The sequence below is a fragment of the Aquarana catesbeiana genome, linkage group LG05, assembly GCF_042186555.1.
Source record: "Aquarana catesbeiana isolate 2022-GZ linkage group LG05, ASM4218655v1, whole genome shotgun sequence".
NCBI lineage: Eukaryota > Metazoa > Chordata > Amphibia > Anura > Ranidae > Aquarana > Aquarana catesbeiana.
Window position 1 is genome coordinate 153,684,515 of NC_133328.1, and position 21,091 is coordinate 153,705,605.

Genomic DNA, 21,091 nt, shown 5'->3' on the forward strand with positions numbered 1-21,091 from the left:
CACTGGTGTTGGCATGCTGGCTGGCCGTGGCGGACATGGTGGTGCCCGGGCACGTATGCCTATGGGCGCTACTATGCGTTCGCCTGGTGGCGCTGGTGTGCATGCCGCTGTCCGGGGGCGCGCTCGGGCGCACGGGCGCCTGTGCGTAACAGCTCGCGCATGAATGCGGCGTTTGGCGCCAATCAGCCTATTTAGGCTTGCTTCTCCCTCTGATCAGTGCTGCCTGATCAACAGCTCCGTGCCTAGTTCCTGTTTCCTGTTCCTAGTTCCTGTGATTCCTGTGTTCCTTATCTGTTGACAACCCGGCTTGCCTTTTGGACTCTCCTGACCTCCGCCTGCATTTGACCCCGGCCTGTTTTGACTTCGCTTCTGCCTGCTCCTTCTGTACCTCTGCTGCCCGCCTGTTGCCAAACCCAGCTTGTGCACTAACCTGTCTCCAGCTCCTGCTCAGCATCTGTTGTCTGTGCCGCTGACTATCATCTGCTGTTTGAAGACTGCTAACCTCCGGAACACGGACTCCTGCACAGGCTCTCATACCACTCCGCACTTGTGGGCCTCCTGTCTGCTCTACCAGGGGCCGCGAGTCGGATACGTAAGGGAGCCTACCTTCTGCCCAAGTGGACTCTCCGGTCTGGTAAGTGAGAGACCTGACAGTTGCTCTCTAGCAATACACTGGAATAGGACCTATTCGCTTGGTTCATCTTCATTAGGTGGATCTGTGACAGGGCCTTTGGGCGAATCTTCAGTTGAAAAACACTGTGGCATAAATCAGTCATCAGAGGGCACTAGAAGCTGGGCAGTCCAAGGAGAGGTGGGCTTTATCGTCTGTTCGGCAGAGCTCTGTATCCTCACTGTGTCGACAGTACAGGTTAAGAGATAGGGAATTGGCTAGTGGATTTGCCTAAGCCACCTACAGTTATCACTAGAGGTGTTCTAGGCATGCCTGGAAATAGACATGTTGGCATCCGGATTAAAAGCAAACTGGACGGATTAATTGCCAGGTCCTGGAATCCTCAGACGTTTTGCAGTATACATGTGGATGACACAGTGGAACCAGTTCTCCCTCATTTATTCCCTTCCTTCATTACAGATTCTTCAAGGCTCCTTTGCAGGTTTCAGGTGGAAGGAGTTTTGGTTATCCTAATTTCACCAGCTGGCCATGGGGAATGTGGCATTCCAACATAGTGAATTTGTCAGGGGACAGTCCTTGGATGCTTCCAACCTGCTCAGACCTCCTTTCACAAGGTCCCATCTTCTATCCTTTCTTATGTTTGCTAGCTCGGATGTAAGGGCTATTGAACCCACAATCTCGAGGGATGGGTGAATGTCTGATGCAGTCATCCCCATGCTTTTTAGAGCCAGAAAGGATGCTTCAAGGAAGACATTGTTTTGCCTTAAATAAACTTAACCAGTTCCGGGGACAAACATCACATCCATATCCTATGTTATATACAAATAAAGATGGGAATAAATGGGAGATGGCACTCCCACCCACAGAACAAATAAGACTTTTGAGGGTGTGAGGTTGTCACTGAGGTGAGCACAAAAGCAAATTTGTTTAAAAGTTATTGTTGTATTGTGCAATAAAATAACTTTTAAACAAATTTGCATTTGTGCTCACCTCAGTGATAATCTCACATCCTCAAAGTCCTATTGGTTCTGTGGGTGGGAGTGCCATCTCCCATTGTTTTGCCTTTTTTTTCCCCAGGCCTCATTTGCCTCAGTTGTTGGGAGACAAGGCCCCTCACACATTAGAGGTGGTACAGCTGTCAAGATGTATTTGAATTTTACTACTGTAGTCAGGCAGTCTGATTCACAATTTTGTTCTTCCTAAGGACCAGGTAAGGGTCGGACAGATGCCAAGTCAACCATTTCCCATTGAGGTTTGAAATGAAAGACTCCACAATTTCCAGTGACAGCACATTCTACTAGGTGTGTTGTGCCTCCTGGACTGTCTGTGATTTAGGTCTGTAAGGCTGCAACCTGGCCTTTTTTGGTTTATGCCTTTGCTAGATTTTTATGAGGTGGATATTAGAGCCACTTTGCTGAAGATATTGCATTTGGTCGCTGTGTTTTTGAAGGCTACTGTATTGATTTTTTTGGGCCTCTCAGTAGTGGCTGTGTCTCCCTCCTCTCATGAGTATTGCTTTGGGACATCCCTATGAGTAAAGAATAATATGGTGATTCTGTGTCCCAAAATGTACGATAAAGAAAAATAGATTTGTGTATTTACCTGTAAAGTCCATTTCATGGAGTACATCATGGGAGACCCCTCCCCTCTGTGTGGTGGGTCATTGCTTGCTACAAAACTGAGGGACTTCCTGTATGGGAGGGGTTATATAGCGAAGCATTTCCTGTCTTATTTTGGCTGTCCAATCACCTGTGGGTGGTACATAACTCTTACGAGTAATAAATAATTTGGTGGCTCTGTGTCCCACTATGTACTTCAAGAAACGGATTTCACAGGTAAGTACAAAAATCCATTTTTTTTTGCATCAGAGTGATTTTTAATGATGGATTATTACATGCAGAGTTGCATTCATTTGTGTTTTTATTTTTTAGAGTTCATCTGTCATGAGAAACTTAGGTAGGCTGCCATTGCTGACCTCTACATATGACAATGTTAGCTCCCTAGCTATCATACAGATGTTTTTGCTTTATTTCTTTTTAAATAACTGGCCCTAAACATTCCATAACTCCAAATTCCAAACTAAAATTTTAAAGATGGACACTTCATTGAAAAGCTAACATTTTAAGAAGTAGGCTAGCAATGGCCACTTCCCTACTTCTGTTATGATGGGTTTACGTTAAAGCTCAACTCTAGGTAAACAGCTAAATAAACAGATGAAATACACATATGGTGGTTTTTTACCTGCCAAAGGATTTGTATCTATTTATTCAGTCTGAGATGCAAACAGCCCTGGCACCCAACACAACCCTTTCTAGGAGGCCAGAAGACCTGTTTTTCCCTGCTGCAGTCAGGTGACAATTAGAGGTCATGTCTCCTACCCATCCAGTGTCCTCTCTTCGTCACTATGCCCTCCTGCCTGCTAATGTATTCCGCAGAGAGCTGTGTACCTATCTCTGGACGCACAAAGCCTGCTCAGTCCTAATATAAATTCATTTTGAAAAAAAGTTATGTTTGTAGGACCAGGTGGGCTCTGTGTGTAGAGAGATAGACACACAGCGCTTGGTGTAATATATAATTTGTGATTCTCAAATATAGAGCCATTTGTTACTAAAGTTCACTTTAAGTTCAATTTAAGATATTCAAGCAAGTTTATATCTTATCTCCCCTGCTATCAGCATGTCCCTTATTAGCACATGTACACTGCTGCAAAACAGATTGGCTCCTTGCGCTGCTTCTCTCTCCCCCACTCTGAGTTCTGCTGTACGGTGACTACAAGAGGCTGATACAGAGCTAGATTCATATACTTACATTGCTTTTTTTAATATATATTTAAGGGTGTATTAATTATAACAAAAACATATTCATTTCATGTAATTTTTTAAATCTGCCTAGAGTTTGGCCTAGCTTGAAAAGGCAGGGCCTGTCTTACAGTACAAAACAGAATACTGTTTTTGTCTAATATTTTAGCAAACCTTTTGTTAAAATGTACCCCGGTGTAAAAAAACAAGTTTTCCTTTCCTTATTCTTGATAATAACTATAGAAAGTTGATAAAGCATAGTTGCATGTGCAGAAGAATCCCAAAGATGGCAGCATGCCTCCTTCAAAGGAAGGATTAAAAAAGAAAATCACTGTTGACAGCCAAAACTGTTCAGGCATGTACTAGAAAAAAATCCTTTCAGAAACATGCAAACGTGTAAATACACAAAAGGGAATATGTGATCTAGCTTGCAATGCTCAGAATAATTGTAACCACAAACCTGAAAAAGCCATAACCGTACTGAAGATAAAATATAAGATTTGCTGTAATTTATTTTTACAGCAGAAATTGTTAAAAGTGAATGTGTCACATGTAAAGGAAAATCATAGTTCTGTAGAACAGAATGAGACACCACAGAAGCATTTTTTACTTTGTAATTTCATTCTATTGTTTTCAAACTTACCAGTGGGATATCACTAATTCTAGAGTGATTTACATAAAGCGATCTCAGGATAACAATGAACATTTTATTATAGAGTAACCTTCAAAGACACTAAAATTGAATTTAGATAATTAAAAAAATATATGTATATTTTATGATTAAGGGTCCATTCACACCTCAGAGGTGCAACCAAGCATGCATGCTTTTTGTGAATTCATGTGCGTTGAATTTAGGGCAGCCCATTCCTTTCAATAGGCAGCTGTATATGCAAGAAACGTGCAAAAAGGATGTTTGACACATTTTAATAATTGTGCCGCACTAAAACATATGGTACTGTGATTTAGCATGCATTATCACGTTAGCAAGATGCATAGGAATGCCATTAGGAATTAATTGCTCCACATCTACGAAAGGGCAGCACATTTGTGTGCGTTGCAGGAAAGCATGCCATTTTGTGTGCATTACCGCAAGGCACTGGTGTGAATGAAACCTTAAGGTTATCGTTTAGGCATGCATATGTTTGCATAGTTACAGTAGTTATAGAAAAAAATCACCCCCCTTTACATCTTGTTGCTTTGCAGCCTGTAATGAAGACAGACACAGTTTTTGCTTTATCCAGCTGTATTTACTAGTGGACCATCTTTTGCTTTAATTACAGCCTTTAGTCTGTTGGGATATGTCTCTACTAACTTTGCACATCTAGACTTTGCAATATTTGCCCACTCTTCTTTGTAGAACTGCTCAAGTTCAGTTAAATTTGAAGGTGACCGTTTGTGGGCTGCAGTCTTCAAGTCATTTCACAGATTTTTAATGGGGTTTAAGTCTGGGCTCTGAGTAGGCCATGCAAGGCCATTTACCTCTTTCTCCTTCAACCACTGTGTGTTCATTTTTGCTGTGTGCTTTGGGTCATTGCCATTTTGGAAGGTAAACCTTCTTCCCATTGACAACTTTCTGGCAGAGGGCAACAGATTTTCCTCAAGAATTTGATGGTATTTTGCCCAATCCATTTTTCCTTCTATACTGACAAGTTCTCCAGGCCCTGATGCAGAGAAGCACCCCTATAACAGGATATTACCACCTCCATGCTTTACTGTAGGAACAGTGTTATTTGGATGGTGAGCTGTATTGGATTTCCCCAAGACATTTTGTTTGGTGTTGAGGCCAAATAATAAAATTTTTGTCTCATCTGACCATAATATCTTTTTCCATGTGGCCTCAGAATCTTCAAGGTGAATTTAAAGGAGAAGTCCAGCCAAAGCTTGTTGGGTTTTTCTTCTCCTATGGATCACGGGAGTGCTGTTCATTTTGCACTCCTGTGACCCAGTCTGAACTCCGCTCTCTGTTGATGTCACCGATTTCAGTTATGGGGAACCGCGTCATCATGACCACTGAGTCAGGATCTGCCAGGTGCCTGGACTGGCACCCGGCTCAGACTCTCAGCGAGCCGCTGAGACGGCCGCTCCACCTCTCTACAGCCCAGCGCTCCAGTGAGCGAGGAGGGGGCAGAGCAGACAGCTGTGACTGACAGTCTGCAGCTCTCTTCTCACGGTGCTGTGAAACCGAGCAATGGGCAGTGTTCGATTGATCGGTTCTCAGTGTAGAGGCGCCGGGGGACAGATGCAGCATCAGAGCAATGCTGCATCCACCTAGGTAAGTATGAGTCTCTAAAAAAAAAAAAATCCTTTACTTCTCTTTTAAGGTTGTCAGATGAGACTAACATGTAATTATTTGGCCTCAGCAGCAAACAATATGTCTGGTGGAAACCCAGTACAGCTCAATCTAAATTCAGGCCATTATTTTTTGTGTCAGAAAGAATTATCATTCTTAGTTCAAACATTTTCCTTTCCTGGATAGTTCTGAAATTCCCTTTAAGAACTAAAACATTGAAGTCTTCGATAGTGTGGTCCGGTTGTGAAAAGTGATCTCCCACAGGTGTGCATAAACTGTCTTCTTTATGTTCCTTGATGGTATGTCTGTGCAAATTCATCCTCGCTTGCAACTTCTGTCCTGTTTCACCAACATAAGATCCTTTGCTGCACCTTTTGCATTGGATGAGGTACACAACATTACTGGAGGTACAGTTGTAAGATCCCATGATATTGAAGGTCCCATTTGTGTGTGTGACACTTGTGGATAGGTTGATCTGGTTGCATAGTTTGCAGCGTTTTTTATTGCAGGGTTTGCTTCCATTATTTGTGACTTCATAATCAGAGTGAAATTTCTTGCTGATTAGTTTGTGTCTGAGGTTGGGTGGTTGTCTGAAAGCCAATAATGGGTGTTGTTGGAATATTCCTTTTAGAGTTTCATCCTCTGTTATAATGGGTTGTAAATCTTTAATTATCTTTTTGATCCCTTCAAGTACTGGGTTGTATGTGGTGACTAGAGGTACTTGGTTATTTGTTTTTTTCACTGTGTATTGGAGGAGATTTTCTCTTCGGGTTTTCAAGGCAGTGTTTATGCTGTTGTTGATGGATTTGTCTTTGTAACCTTTCTTATGGAAGGAGTCTATCTTCTGGGTCTGAACAAATTCGGTGGTATCTGATGGCCTGGCTGTGTATGATGGCCCGTTTAGTGTGTTGGGGGTGAAAACTGGAACTATGAAGATAGCTGCATTGGTCAGTTGGTTTTCTGTATATCGACGTGTGAAGCTTGTCATCCCTGATGTATACTGTAGTGTCTAGGAAGTTGACATGTGTGTTCGAATAATACATTTTTAGTTTGATAGATGGGTGAAAAGTGTTGATCAGTGTGAAGAATTGGTTTAGATTTTCTTCACCTTCAGTCCATAGCATAAAGATATCATCAATATAGCGATAATATCTGTATGGCCTCTGTTGTATGCTGTTCAGGAATTTGTCCTCCAGGTCAGCCATAAATATGTTTGCATATTGGGGTGCCATTTTGCTTATCATAGCAGTACCCATACACTGGAGATAGATGTCATTATTGAAAGTGAAGTAGTTGTGTGTAAGAATGAATTTGATGAGCTGTGTCACATCCTCAGCAGTGTATTTGTGGTTTGGTGAGGATGATAAGAATCTGTGACATGCCGCCAACCCATCCTTGTGAGGGATGTTACTGTACAGAGATTCTACATCCATAGTGACTAGAAGTGTATTTGGTGGTAATTTGTATCGTATTGTATATTGTTAAGCTTGTTCAAAAAATCAGTGTTGTCTTGCAGGAAACGCAGAGTGTTCATGACTAAAGGTTTTAACATGTTTTCTACAAGGCCTGAGATATGTTTGGTAAGTGTATTCATACCTGTTATAATGGGTCTGCCTGGATTTCCTGGCTTGTGAATCTTGGGCAGCATGTACAGTAGAAGTCTCCAATTTCTGGATTATCCGGAATCGCATTGATGAGTTCTGAATGTAGGTGGCTTGGTATTGTCGCAATGAGACCTTTTAATTGCTTAAAACTGGTGGCATTCATATTGGTGATTTACCCATTAGCAGAAGACTCAATTCTGACAACTAAGGAATATTTGCACTACGAATATCAAATAAGTTATACAGTATGTTCCTACAATAAAGGATAACTCTAATTAGATATTAAAGCGCATCTGCATGTTTTAGACTCTGGGGTGGACTTACTAAAGGCAAATAGACTCTGCACTTTGCAAATTTCCATCATCCAATCATGTACAAGCAAAAATGCACTTATTTTTTTTCCTTGTGCTTGATTAGGTAGTCTTTACAAAGTGAAGCTTCACCACATTCACTAAGCTCTGAAATTGAGTGCAACTGCACTCGCAAAGTGCACAGTTAATTTACTAGTTAGTAAATCCACCCTAAAATCTTACCTTGAAGCACAGCAAGGGTTAAAGGCTTATTTAAGCCGGCCATACATGGATCGAAATGCATCTGGCTCAGCAGGGACCAGCTGAATTTCAATACATGTATAGGCAGGCTGATTGTACCCAAATTGATCCATCGACTGACTTGGGTACAACCACCCTGTCGGATTTTTCTTCATTCAGTTACTGCCAGTGGCTATAGTAACTAACGGTAATCATTGTATTCTGCCTGCCAGGAAGCCCCCCAACCCCCTTCCCCCGGGTAGAATACTGTACAATAGCACTGCAGGGGGCATTCCCTCATCAACACTGACTGTATTGATAGAGGAATAAAGCAATTTTCTTTCCTTCCACCCGTGGGCTGTTTAAGTCTAGAGGTATCAGAAGAAGCTATATTACTTACCCTATGCCTTGTTCCAAATAGGAAAAATTATCTGCACACCAACATCCATCCAACAGGTTTTTTGAAAGCCTGCCACCAGGACTGTGACAATTGACCAAGGTGATGACGTTTCACACATACATTGTGCTTACATACATTGGGGTTTTGAAGAAGCACAATGTATGTGTGAAGTGTCGTCACCCCTTGGTCCGTTGTCACAGTCCTGGTGACATTCTTTCAATAAACCTGTTGGCAGCTAATTGTTCCTATTTTGCTGTTACTATTTTGTCTACATGTTCACAGTTACGAGCCAGAGCTATTACCCCGCCTTTTCTCTTTAGTGAATTATCATACTCACCTGGAGCATTGATCTTTCTCATTGTTCCTACCCCTTGTTCCCACAGGCTTCATTTCTGTTTTCCTCTCCTTGCATGCTTCAGGCTCTTGGCTGTCCTTCTGCATCATCACATACAATGCGGGGCAGGTGAGGAGGATAGCTTTTGACTGTGGCCTACAGAAGAGGCATCAGAATTTGGTCACACAGCGTTAAGGAAGCCTGCAAAAACGAAGGATAAGGTAAGCATTCTTCCTTATTCCTGCACCCCTAAACTTATCAAGAAGTTAACTCTCACTGTGAGTGAGTGAGTCACTTTAAGCATAGATGTTGTCTAATTCCCAGAGTTGGGCTTTAAATACACAAATTATTTCAGCTTATCTGTACATGTACACATAGTCGTTTATAGTCATTTCTAGGCAGTTGAGTTTCACTGGTTTCACAATATCACTGGTCATAAGATCTGCCATTATCCAGAGTGAAGAGGCCCAGGAAAGGGCTTTCCTAGAAAGCAGGGGAATCATACACTATATTACCAAAATTATCGGGATGCCTGCCTTTACACGCACATGTACTTTAATGGCATCCCAGTCTTAGTCCGTAGGGTTCAATATTGAGTTGGTCCACCCTTTGCAACTATAACAGCTTTAGCTCTTCTGGGAAGGCTGTCCAGAAGCACATTTGTGAGATCAGGCACTAATGTTGGATGATAAGGCCTGGCTTGCAGTCTCCGCTCTAATTCATCTCTATCAGGTTGAGGTCAGAACTCTGTGCAGGCCAGTCGAGTTCTTCCACCCCAAACTTGCCCATCCATGTCTTTATGGACCTTGCGTTCTGCACTGGTGCGCAATCACATTGGAACAGGAAGGGGCCATCCCCAAACTGTTCCCACAAAGTTTGGAGCATGAAATTGTCCAAAATATCTTGGTATGCTGACACCTTAAGAGTTCTCTTCACTGAAATCTAAGGGGCCAAGCCCAACTCCTGAAAAACAACCCCACACCATAATCCCCCATCCACCAAATGATTTGAAACAGTGCACAAAGCAAGGTTCATAAAGACATGGATGAGTGTGTTTGGGGTGGAGAAACTTGACTGGCCTGAACAGAATCCTGACCTCAACCCGATAGAACTTCTTTGGGATAAATTAGAGTGGAGACTGTGAGCCAGAGCTTCTTGTCCACATTAGTGCCTGACCTCACAAATGTGCTTCTGGAAGAATAGTCAAGCTTTCCCATGAACACACTCCTAAACCTTGTGGACAGCCTTCCCAGAAAAGTTATAGCTGTTATAGCTGCAAAGGGTGGGCCAATTCAATACAAAACCCTATGGACTAAGACTGGGATGCCATTAATGTTCATGTGTGTGTAAAGGCAGGCATCCCAATAATTTTGACAATATTGTGTATATGCCATTTTGACCCAGTCTGTAAGGAAATTCTGCTGATGCAGTTCAAAGTGAATGTTACAGTGGTTCAAAAAACCTTGACAAGCCTTGGAATCTCAAGAGAAGTGTGACAGAGCTGGAAAATTAAGCATGGATACCATGGATGAGGCAGACTGCTGCACAGGGGTTGGTTGTGGTGAACCTGGAGATGCATCAGCCATTGAAAGTAAAGTTTGAAGTTAATTTAGTTAAAAAGAAAGGGTCTGAAGATGATGAATAACTTAAACCTGATTGGTCTGTTGGGCACTGAGCCTTTGAAGTCACTCATTGAAATTTACAGATGAGTTGGATTTTTGGTCATCTTTCAAGCAAACTGTCATGAACAGGGATCAGAACACTTTTTGGATGCTGGAGGATGGAGCTATGGAGTGACTATTGTTGTTGAGAGTACACATATTGGTCTTGGATCAGCAATATGTGTGTGCTAAGTGAATGTATTATAGATGTACAGTAAGACCTAGTTTTCACAAGAGCTTCCAGCAAGGAGAGATGGGTTTCACTGCAAGACATTTCCAAGGCTTTGGTCCTCTAATACACCCATACAGGCATAGCTGATTGAATATTGGAGAGGCTACAAGAAAACTGGGAAAGAAAGAAGTATGACCAAGAATCACTAGTAGCACAGGGCTAGTGAGGGTCAGGGTTCATGGAGCAGACTGATGCACAAAATGGTGTAGGCTCACTAGGTGAATTAAGGCCTCACAGAAGCAGAAATGTAAGAGCTCATGTGCGGTTACATGGGTGTGATGATGCAGGCAGCTCTGACAACAATGCTGGAGAAAAAACTTTAGATCTTTTAGTATATGTTTACATGAATGCAAGAATGAGGGGAGTTTCCCAAAATGAACTGTGCACAGGAGAACAGGCCTACAAAAAGTCTCTTATAAACACGAGGAGCACAAAAGCAGCCACAGGAAAAAGTAAAAAAGTTGCAGGGAACCTTGGGAAGTACAATGCAAGTTTTATTAGACATGGGGGGTCTGACAGATGGCATATTGACACAATGCTCAAACAATGAGCAACAGGTGCGCTAGCCCTGTTGACTTGCAAAGGACTCCTTTCCCAGTTTGCTAGCCGACAGACCATTTCCACAGTCCAATCAGGTAACCCGCACTTTCAGAAGGGCAGGTCAACAAAGACAACCTCCAATGAAAAATGTTTGTTGTACATCAATATTGGACTTTTCACAAATCCAGATAGGATGACCTGGTATGGCCTTACAGTACATATCAGCTCAATTCTATTTGCAATAAAAAAAAGAGATAATATCATGACCATATCACAAGGAAAATGTATAGTAGTATCTGGTGACTTTATAAATGACTTAAAGCATAACTCCACTTTTGATGAGAAAAAAAACTGCAAACAAATGATCTACTAAAGACCAACATTAATGGACACTATTCTGTACACCTGGACCTTTCTGTTGCCTTTGATATGGTTGACCTCCCCCTCCTCAAAAAACTCCACGCCTTTGGTCTCCGTGACTGTACACTTCGCTGGTTCTCTTCCTACTTATCCAACTGCAGCTTTAGCGTTATTTACAATTCTACTTCCTCATCTCCTCTTCCTTTCTCTGTTGGGGTCCCCCAAGGCTCTGTTCTTGGACCTCCCCTTTTTCAATCTATACCTCCTCCCTGGGTCAGCTGATGGCCTCCCAATAACATCGCTACGCTGAAGACACCCAAATCTATTTCTCTACCCCTCAGCTCACTCTCTCCGTCTGCTCACCTATCACTAATTTACTAACAGATATATCAGTCTGGATGTCACACCAGTTCTTCAAACTCAATCTATTAAAAAACGAACTTATAACTTTTCTTCCCTCACATACCCCTTCCCCTGATCTCTCTGTCAAAATCAATGGCACAGTTATAAGCCCATGCCAAGGTCCTAGGTGTAGTCCTGGTCTCTGAATCCTCCTTTAAGCCCCACATCCAATCACTGTCCAAATCTTGCCGCCTCAACCTCTGCAGCATCTCCAAAATACGCCCCTTTCTAACCAATGACACAAGAAAAGCTCTTAATTCACTCCCTGGTCATCTCTCGCCTCGACTACTGCAACTTACTTTTCATTGGCTTATCTCTACATAGTCTATCCCCCCTCCAATCCATCATGACTGCTGCTGCCAGTCTTATCCACCTTACCAATCGCTCTGTCTCTGCTACTTCTCTCTGTCAATCCCTCCACTGGCTTCCGCTCACCCAATGAATTAGATTCAAAATACTAACAACTACTTACAAAGCCATCCACAACTTAGCCCCCAGCTACATCATTGGTTTAGCCTCAAAATTCCAACCTAATCATTCTCTTCATTCCTCTCAAGACCTCCTGCTCTCTAGCTCCCTTGTCACCTCCTCCCATGCTAGCCTCCAGGACTTTTCCAGAGCCTCCCCCACCCTATGGAACTCCTTACCCCAATTTGTCTGATTATCTTCTACTCTATTAGCTTTTAGAGGATCCCTAAAAACCCTCTGCTTCAGAGAAGCCTATCCTACCCACACCTAACAACTGTATTTTCATTTTCTCCATCAGCTCATCCCCACAGTTATTACCTTTTGTTTCACTTAACCCTCCCTTTTAGATGATAAGCTCTAATGATTCCTTCTGTATTGAATTGTATTGTAACTGTACTGTCTGTCCTCATGTTGTAAAGTGCTGCGCAAACTGTTGGTACTATATAAATCCTGTATAATAATAATAATAATAAAATTCCCTTCTGAGTGATCTATGTACATTGCAAGGATTTTAACAAACATTGTTGCAGATTCCTACCCTTTGTTATTCAGATCTGCTGAGGAAGACCATTCAGAGGTCGATACATGTGCAGAGGAGAGGATCCAAGCCTGTGATGTTGCGCAGCCATGGTGGTGAGCGAGCAGACACTCCCAATACATGTAACAAGTGAATTTTGTTTTTATATCTACCGTAGTAAGTGTCCTCCTTTAGCGGTGTTTTAAATAAAAGTTTTATAGCAGAGAACACTATGTCGGCTGTGTTTTTGATTACATGATACATGAGTCCCTTGAAGTGGAGGAACAGCTGAATAATCTCAGAGATCAGCCCCCTATCTGTGAGGGATACATTGGGTGGAGTGGAGATTGTGAAAGGGAGAAATTGAAGAGCTGACAGAAATAAAAGACGTTTGGGGAGTGAAAATGAAGAGTTCATTTGAATCTTCCTACTCATCCTTGAGGTGAGCAGATTAAATAGCTGGTGGTGGTTTGCACAAGCAATAAGAATTATTGAGAAGCACGGTATAACACTGGAGCACTACTATTAAGATTGATATCCATTTATGAGACATTTATTATTTATTATGAATTTGAATTTTATTGCATGTATTCATAGCACTAAGTATAGCACTGAATTATCACTGTAGTAGCACTGCACTGTGTGTGTGTGTGTGTGTGTGTGTGTGTGTGCATGTGCATCTTTTGGTACACACACATATATATATATATATATATATATATATATATATATTTTTTTTTTTTTTTTAAATGTAGTGATTTCACTTAAAGTGCATAGGGGCTGCAACTTTGCACTTGATTAATTTAGGGTGGCGCTGATTGTTTCACACATTTGTGTATATGCTATATTATTTTTTTTTATTTGCTATTTTTTTCCTATTAAAGTGGAGTTACCCTTTAACCACTTGCGACCGCCGCATGCCGATGTACGTCCAAAATTTGGTGGCAGATATCGTTGTTATGGCAGCAGCTAGCTGCCATAACCCCGGTATCCCCATTTTCGTGCGGCGGTCGGCTTTCAGATAAAAGTGGTCTCTGCGGCGGATTCGCAGCGAGATCACTTTTATCGGTGGCGGGAGAGGGCCCCCTCCCGCCGCGATCCGGTGCCCTCTGCCGCTTACCGGAGCCATCGGTAGCAGCGGAGGCGATCGCGTCTGTCTCCCTGCTGTGCCTGGAGACGAGTGAGGCTAAGATGGCGCCCACTCGTCTCCATGACACTGCTGGGCGGAAGCGACGTCAATACGTCCCTTCCACCCATACATCTTAAAGGCACATTTTTTTCAATGTCATTTTTTTAAATGACTTTTTTTTTTTAATTGCATTTTAGTGTAAATATGAGATCTGAGGTCTTTTTGACCCCAGATCTCATATTTAAGAGGTCCTGTCATGCTTTTTTCAAGGAATGTAAACATCCCTTGTAATAGGAATAAAAGTGACACATCTTTTTTTTTTAAACAGTGTACAAATAAATAAAATCGTGTAAAATAAATAATAAACATAAATAAAAAAAAAAAAAAACCCCGTCCCGATGAGCTCGCACGCAGAAGCGAAAGCATACGAGAGTAGCACCCGCATATTAAAATGGTGGTCAAACCACACATAGGTATCACCAAAATCGTTACAGTGAGAGCAATAATTCTAGCCCTAGAGCTCCTCTGTAACATAAAACATGCAACCTGTAGAATTTTTTAAACGTCGCCCATGGAAATTTTTGAGGGTACAAGTTTGACGCCATTCCACGAGCGGGCGCAATTTTGAAGCATGACATGTTGGGTATCAATTTACTCAGCATAACATTATCTTTCACAATATGAAAAAGATTGGACTAACTTTACTGCTGTCTTATTTTTTTATTCAAAAAAGTGAATTTTTTCCAAAAAAAGCGCACTTGTAAGACAAATGCGCAAATACAGTGTGGAAAAAAGTATTGCAATGACCACCATTTTATTCTCTAGGGTGTTAGAAAAAAAACAATATATAATGTTTGGGGATTCTAAGTAATTTTCTAGCAAAAAAAACCTGTTTTAAACATGTAAACACCTAAATTCCAAAACGAGGCTGGTCCTTAAGTGGTTAAACTGCAGCCATCACACAATTCTTAAAACTTCAATGGTCCATTCACACTTGTGTATTGTGTCAACCAGATCATAAAATGTGTGTTAAATGTATGGCAATGCATCTACTCTATGTGTGGGGACATTGCAGTGCCATTTATTGTGAATGGTACCCAACACAATATACAGTAGGGTCCAGTGGACAATGTATTGCAGTGCATCACAAGCTATATTCTATGCATTGGTGCACTGCATTGTTAGAAGAGAGTTTATGTATATACTGTATATATTTTTTTATCCATTGTGGTGTATTAGCAGCCCATCCATAATGAATGGGATTCCTTACAGCAATCTACATAAACATGTGCCATAAAGTGCAATAACAGAGGTCCATTAACACATTGCAACTGAATGCATCAGTGTGAATGGGCCCTGAAATTATCACTTTTCTTTTTTTTTACTTAGTCTATCTGTATCATTTTCATTCTATCAAACATTCTTTTCTATTTTGACTGATATTGTTTTTAGTTGTAACAAAGTACAATTACGAACTTGTCACTGCAGAGGAGTTTGCAGGAATGACACTCTGTAACTAATTGACAGGAAATTGAAAGTGTTTTTTGTAAATATCAGCTTAGAATGTTGTGTCTACTTGAGATATTACCCTTATCCTTCAGAGGTAGAAACCATTGAAACTGTCAAATGCCATCTGCAGTGCTATCATTCTTCTCAAATAGGTCTCTCTCTTTTCAGATTTCCCTGCAATTTGATGAATCAAAATTGTGTGTCTGTAAAATAAATTACGTTCTCCAAATTTTACCTTTACGGGTATCTCAAGAAAACCTTGCACAGAATAATCTCATGGGCTCCGGTACAACAGAGTTGAAAATTTTCTATAAAGTAATGCAAGTACATAGGTTTTACATGGTCACAAGCATATGTGAAGTACTGTAAATATGAAATTGTACTGAGAAGTTTAGAGCAGAAATTCAGAGCTGGTTAGACTAATATACCTACTGATGATTGTGTGGCCCATTCTTATGTTCCATTCTCTACTCCAAAGTGTACTTAAAGGGGTTGTAAAGGTATACATTTTTTCACCTTAATGCATTCTATGCATTAAGGTGAAAAAACTTTTGAAAATACCGCTGCCCCCAGCCCCCCCGTTTTACTTACCTGACACCTCGAAACTCGGCCGCTCGCTCCCGACCTCCATTCAGCCGATCAGCCTGGTCGCTGATTGGCTATAGTGGAGGGATTGAAAGCAGCGCAGCCATTGGCTCGCGCTGCTGTCAATCACAGCCAATGATGCGGCGCTCCGGGGCCATGTGATACAGCGAGCGGCTATAGCCGCCGGCTGTATCATGGGAGCGCGCCCGCAATAACTAACCACCATGCGAGAGAGCTTGCATTAAGGTGGTTAGTTATTGTGGGGAGGAGCTGAGACAGCTGCCGAGGGACCCCAGAAGAGCAGGTTCGGGGCCACTCTGTGCAGAACGAGCTGCACAGTGAAGGTAAGTATAACATGTTTGTTATTTAAAAAAAAAAAAAAAATTTACCTTTACAACCCCTTTAAAACTTGAAACAAAGTAATCAACATGTTACAAGAAGCAGCAAGAACAGCTCTGTCTTCAGGCGCATTTATGCATGAAGTCTTATGTGACAGTGTGGATATAGTGAGTGAATGGTTTGTTTAAACCACATTGATGTGTTTTGCTCCAGTGCAGCTCACTTGGATTTCAGAAAAGTTTATTGATTAATGGAAAATAGCCTGTGCGCTTTGCAAGTGCAGTTGTGCTCATTTTCCCTGAAGCTTAGTGAATGTGTTGAAGCTCTGTTGATTTCCATCACTCAATCATGAGCAAGTAAAAATGCAGTTTTTTTTTAATTTTCTTTGCACCTGATTGAGTATTCTTTACAAAGTGAAGCTTCCCATATCCACTAAGCTCTGGGTAAAATAAGTGTGACTGCACTCACTTTAAATAAATCAACCCATTGAGTTCATTTGTGTATATCTGTGTATTCAAGCCCAAATACTCACCTTTCCTATTTGTAGCCTCCCTGACGGTATGATTATGTCAGATTTTTGCGTCTCAAAGCAATACAATTATTTTGCATAGAAATTTGGTGTTTTATATTGTAGGCCTGTAATTTTTAGCAATAACACACTTAAATCTGTCCAGCAAGAGTCTAGTAGATATCCCGGGTATGATGAAGTTTGAAACACAAAATCATAAATTATAATATAATAAATAACTATAAATAATTAAAAAAAAAAAAATATAATAATAATAAAATAAATTTCCCCACGATTCACTATCGCTCAATTCTGCAAGTGTTCTAATTTACTATCGCTGTTTTCTAGCTGGTCTAAAACCACTTTTGACGTAAAGGGACACTTTTTGGTTGCTATGGACAATCTCCAGTTTCCAGGTAGAAAGAACAGTATATATAATATAAAACTGCATGCAGGGCATTGGACAAATCACTGGGGACAAAAGGAATGTGAAATAATATCATACAGTAATGTAATCTGTAATATTACAGTGTACTGTATGTATTATGATTTTTCACTTTTTTGAATTTGCCACCAGGCTCCGCCCCCATGCGTTGCGCCGCTTGCAGGGAACGGAGCCCGGCACAGAGAGGCTTCGGGCGGGGGACAAAGCCTGCAGACACAGCGGGGGGACATTGCAGGATCCTGGGGACAAGGTAAGTATACCGCACCAGGATCCTGCAATGCAATCCCAAGTGTGGCTCGGGGTTACCGCTAATGGTTCTGAAATTTAACTCCGAGCCACACTCGGGAAAACTGCCAGGAAGATTAAAATAAAGCATATATTTTGTCTGTAATGCATGTGCCACCGGCGCACTTTTGTATGTGCTTTAATGTGAAATACAATAGTCAAGAAATTAAATGAAGTATGAATTTATATTAAAAAAATATATATATATACATATATTTTGTCTGCTTTCTAAGAATGAGGAAGGACATTTGGTTACAAAGGATGGGGAGATGGCAAAGGTATTGAATGTATTCTTCTCCTCAGTCTTCACGAGGGAATCGGGGGGGTTTCATTAACCAAAACTGCAGTGTTTGTCCTCATGGCACATCACAGAAAGCACCCTCATGGCTAACAGAAGACATAATTAGAAATAGACTTGGGAAACTTAACATTAATAAATGACCCGGACCAGATGGCTTGCACCAGAGGGTACTTAGGGAACTCAGTCAAGTAATTGTCAGACCAATGTTCCTAATTTTTACTGACAGTCTACTGACTGGAATGTTACCAGCTGACTGGAGAATAGCCAATGTAGCACCAAAATTTAAAAAAGGGCCAAAATACATCCCTGGGAATTACAGACAAGTTAGCCTAACATCAATAGTATGCAAGCTCTTGGAAGGGACTATAAGGGAATATATACAAGATTTTAGTAAAGAAAACGGTATAATTAGCAGTAATCAGCAAGGATTCATGAAGAATCGTTCTTGCTAAACCAATCTATTAGCCTTCTATGAGGAGGTGAGCTGCCATCTAGATAGAGGAAGGCCCGTAGATGTGGTGTATCTGGATTTTGCAAAAGCATTAGACACAGTTCCCCATAAACTTTTACTGTACAAAGTAGGGTCCGTTGGCATGGACCATAGGCTGAGTACATGGATTGAAAACTACCTACAAGGGCAAGTTAAGAGGGTGGTGATAAATAGGGAATACTCAGAATGCTCAGGGGTGGGAAGTGGGGTCCCCCAGGGTTCTGTCCTGGGACCAATCCTATTTAATTTGTTTATAAATTACCTGTAGGATGGGATAAACAGTTCAATCCCTGTGTTTGCGGATGACACTAAGCTAAGCAGGGCAATAACTTCTTCGCAGGATGTGGAAACCTTGCAGGAAGATCTGAACAAATTAATGGGATGGGCAACTACATGGTAAATGAGGTTTAATGTAGAAAATAGTAAAATAATGCATTTGGGTGGCAAAAATATGAATGCAACCTACTCACTAGGGAGTGAACCTCTGGGGGAATCTAGGATGGTAAAGGACCTGGGGGTCCTAGTATATATTAGGCTCAGCAATAGCATGCAATGCCAAGCTGCTGCTAAGAAAGCAAACAGAATATTGGCATGCGTTAAAAAGGGGATTAACTCCAGGGATAAAGCGATAATTCTTCCAATCTACAAGACTTTGGTCCGGCCTCACCTGGAGTATGCTGTCCCGTTCTGGGCACCAGTCCTCAGGAAGGATGTACTGGAAATGGAGCGATTACAAAGAAGGGCAACAAAGCTAATAAAAAGGTATAAGGGATATTAGTTATAAAGAAAGGTTGCGGGCCATTAACTTATTCTCCCTGGAGAAGAGACACTTGAGAGGGGATATGATTTCAATTTACAAATACCATACTGGTGACCTCGCAATAGGGATAAAACTTTTTTGCGGGAAGGGAGTTTAATAAGACACGTGGCCGCTCACTAAAATTAGAAGAAAAGAGGTTTAACCTTAAACTGCGTAAAGGGTTCTTTACTGTAAGATGGACAAGGATGTGGAATTCCCTTCCACAGGCGATGTTTTCAGTGGGGCCATCGATAGTTTCAAAAAACTACTAGATAAGCACCTGAACGACCACAACATATAAGGATATACAATGTAATACTGACATATAATCACACACATAAGTTGGACTTGATGGAATTGATGTCTTTTTTCACCCTCACCTACTATGTAACTATGATACATCATGTTGGCATTGACCTTCAATTTTGGTGTTGGTGTCGACCTCAATTATTATTTAAATGTGAGAATATGAGTAACAATAAGAATGGCTGCAACTGTTGGCCAATAAGTCAATGGAAGAAAGACTATGTACAGTGTGTTAGTATAGGCTGAGAGAGAGAGTCAACACATTTAACAAAAAACATTCACTTAGAAGGAATGTAGAGGCATTATAAACCTTAACTAGCCTAGGTCTTTTAATGAGACCCTGTCATAAATTGTCACATCGCAAATTGGTTTGTCTGAAGCTTGGGAATGCACATCTATGATGCTGGGGAAATTGACCTATAATTGAACTCCCAGAGCTATAGTTCTAAAGTTTCTACTGTAATAGAATTAACTTTTTAAAATGTAGAAGAAGATAACTGAGACATCAAACATGAATACATTACAAGGTTTATATATCTATGACCCCTGTTGACAGTCACAGATTTAATAGTTTCCTTCTTCTGTGTGGTGTGTAGGGATGAGCAGACTTTTTCTGTGTGGCTGTTCAGAAGAACACTCAAACTTTTGCTCGTTCGGCCCCCTGTCCTGCAAGAGCCAAACATCAAATATAGAAGCATTATTTCTACTGCATCTATATATGACAGCTTCCCATTGTCTATGGTTCCTAAGGAAACAGAGGGTGCTGACACCCACTGCATCCTTATCAAATGCTGCTGTCCTCAGCTTATTGACATATATGGCAAGGAATTACTGTCCACATAAGTAAAGGGATAGGGAAAGAAGTGAGCAGTACATTTGGGATTGCTCATGTGCCTTGGATCCATCAGATTTTTATTTTCGGTGAGTTGGTCCCCAGGGCGGTGGTCAATCCTTAGTGGTGTGTACCAAGAGTAGTGACAGTAGTGTTATGTGAGGTCTTACTGCATATTGTTTATTACATTGGTGTTACTTGACAAAGTGTTACACTGTCTACTGAACTACAAGTGTGTTGTATGTAAGGGTACTTGTAGTTTATGGAACATGTAGCTTCCTATGCCCTTGTAAGCTTTCCAAAAAAATTGTTAATTGTAAATTTTGGAGATTGGCTAGCAATTATACCTTATGGTAATGTACTAATACATGTGCCCTATTGTGGAAGCATCACCCTCTGGGATGGTGAAGTGCTACCTGACTGTGGGCAGAATAAAGCAAAATAAGCTCAAAGCTTATGGTTTAGCATTCTATTTATACATTTGTAGCAGATGGTGAGCAAGGTATATTGAGATTAAAAAAACCTTTAAAGTGTGTGACTCAATGCTTCCACTGTATTTGACCAGCTTGGGCATGCAGAAAAATTCCTATGACACATCATGTATAAAGTAGATGAGAAAATCCGGACAGCCGCACTCCAGGAAGATATAATTCAAAGACCATTTATTGTAAATTTTAAAAGCATATGGCATACAAGACACTGTGGCAGAGGGTACAGGCAATCATCTAACGCGTTTCGCACTTATGCTAAGTGATTACTCATAGCTGTATAGAGCTATGAGTAAGCACTTAGCATA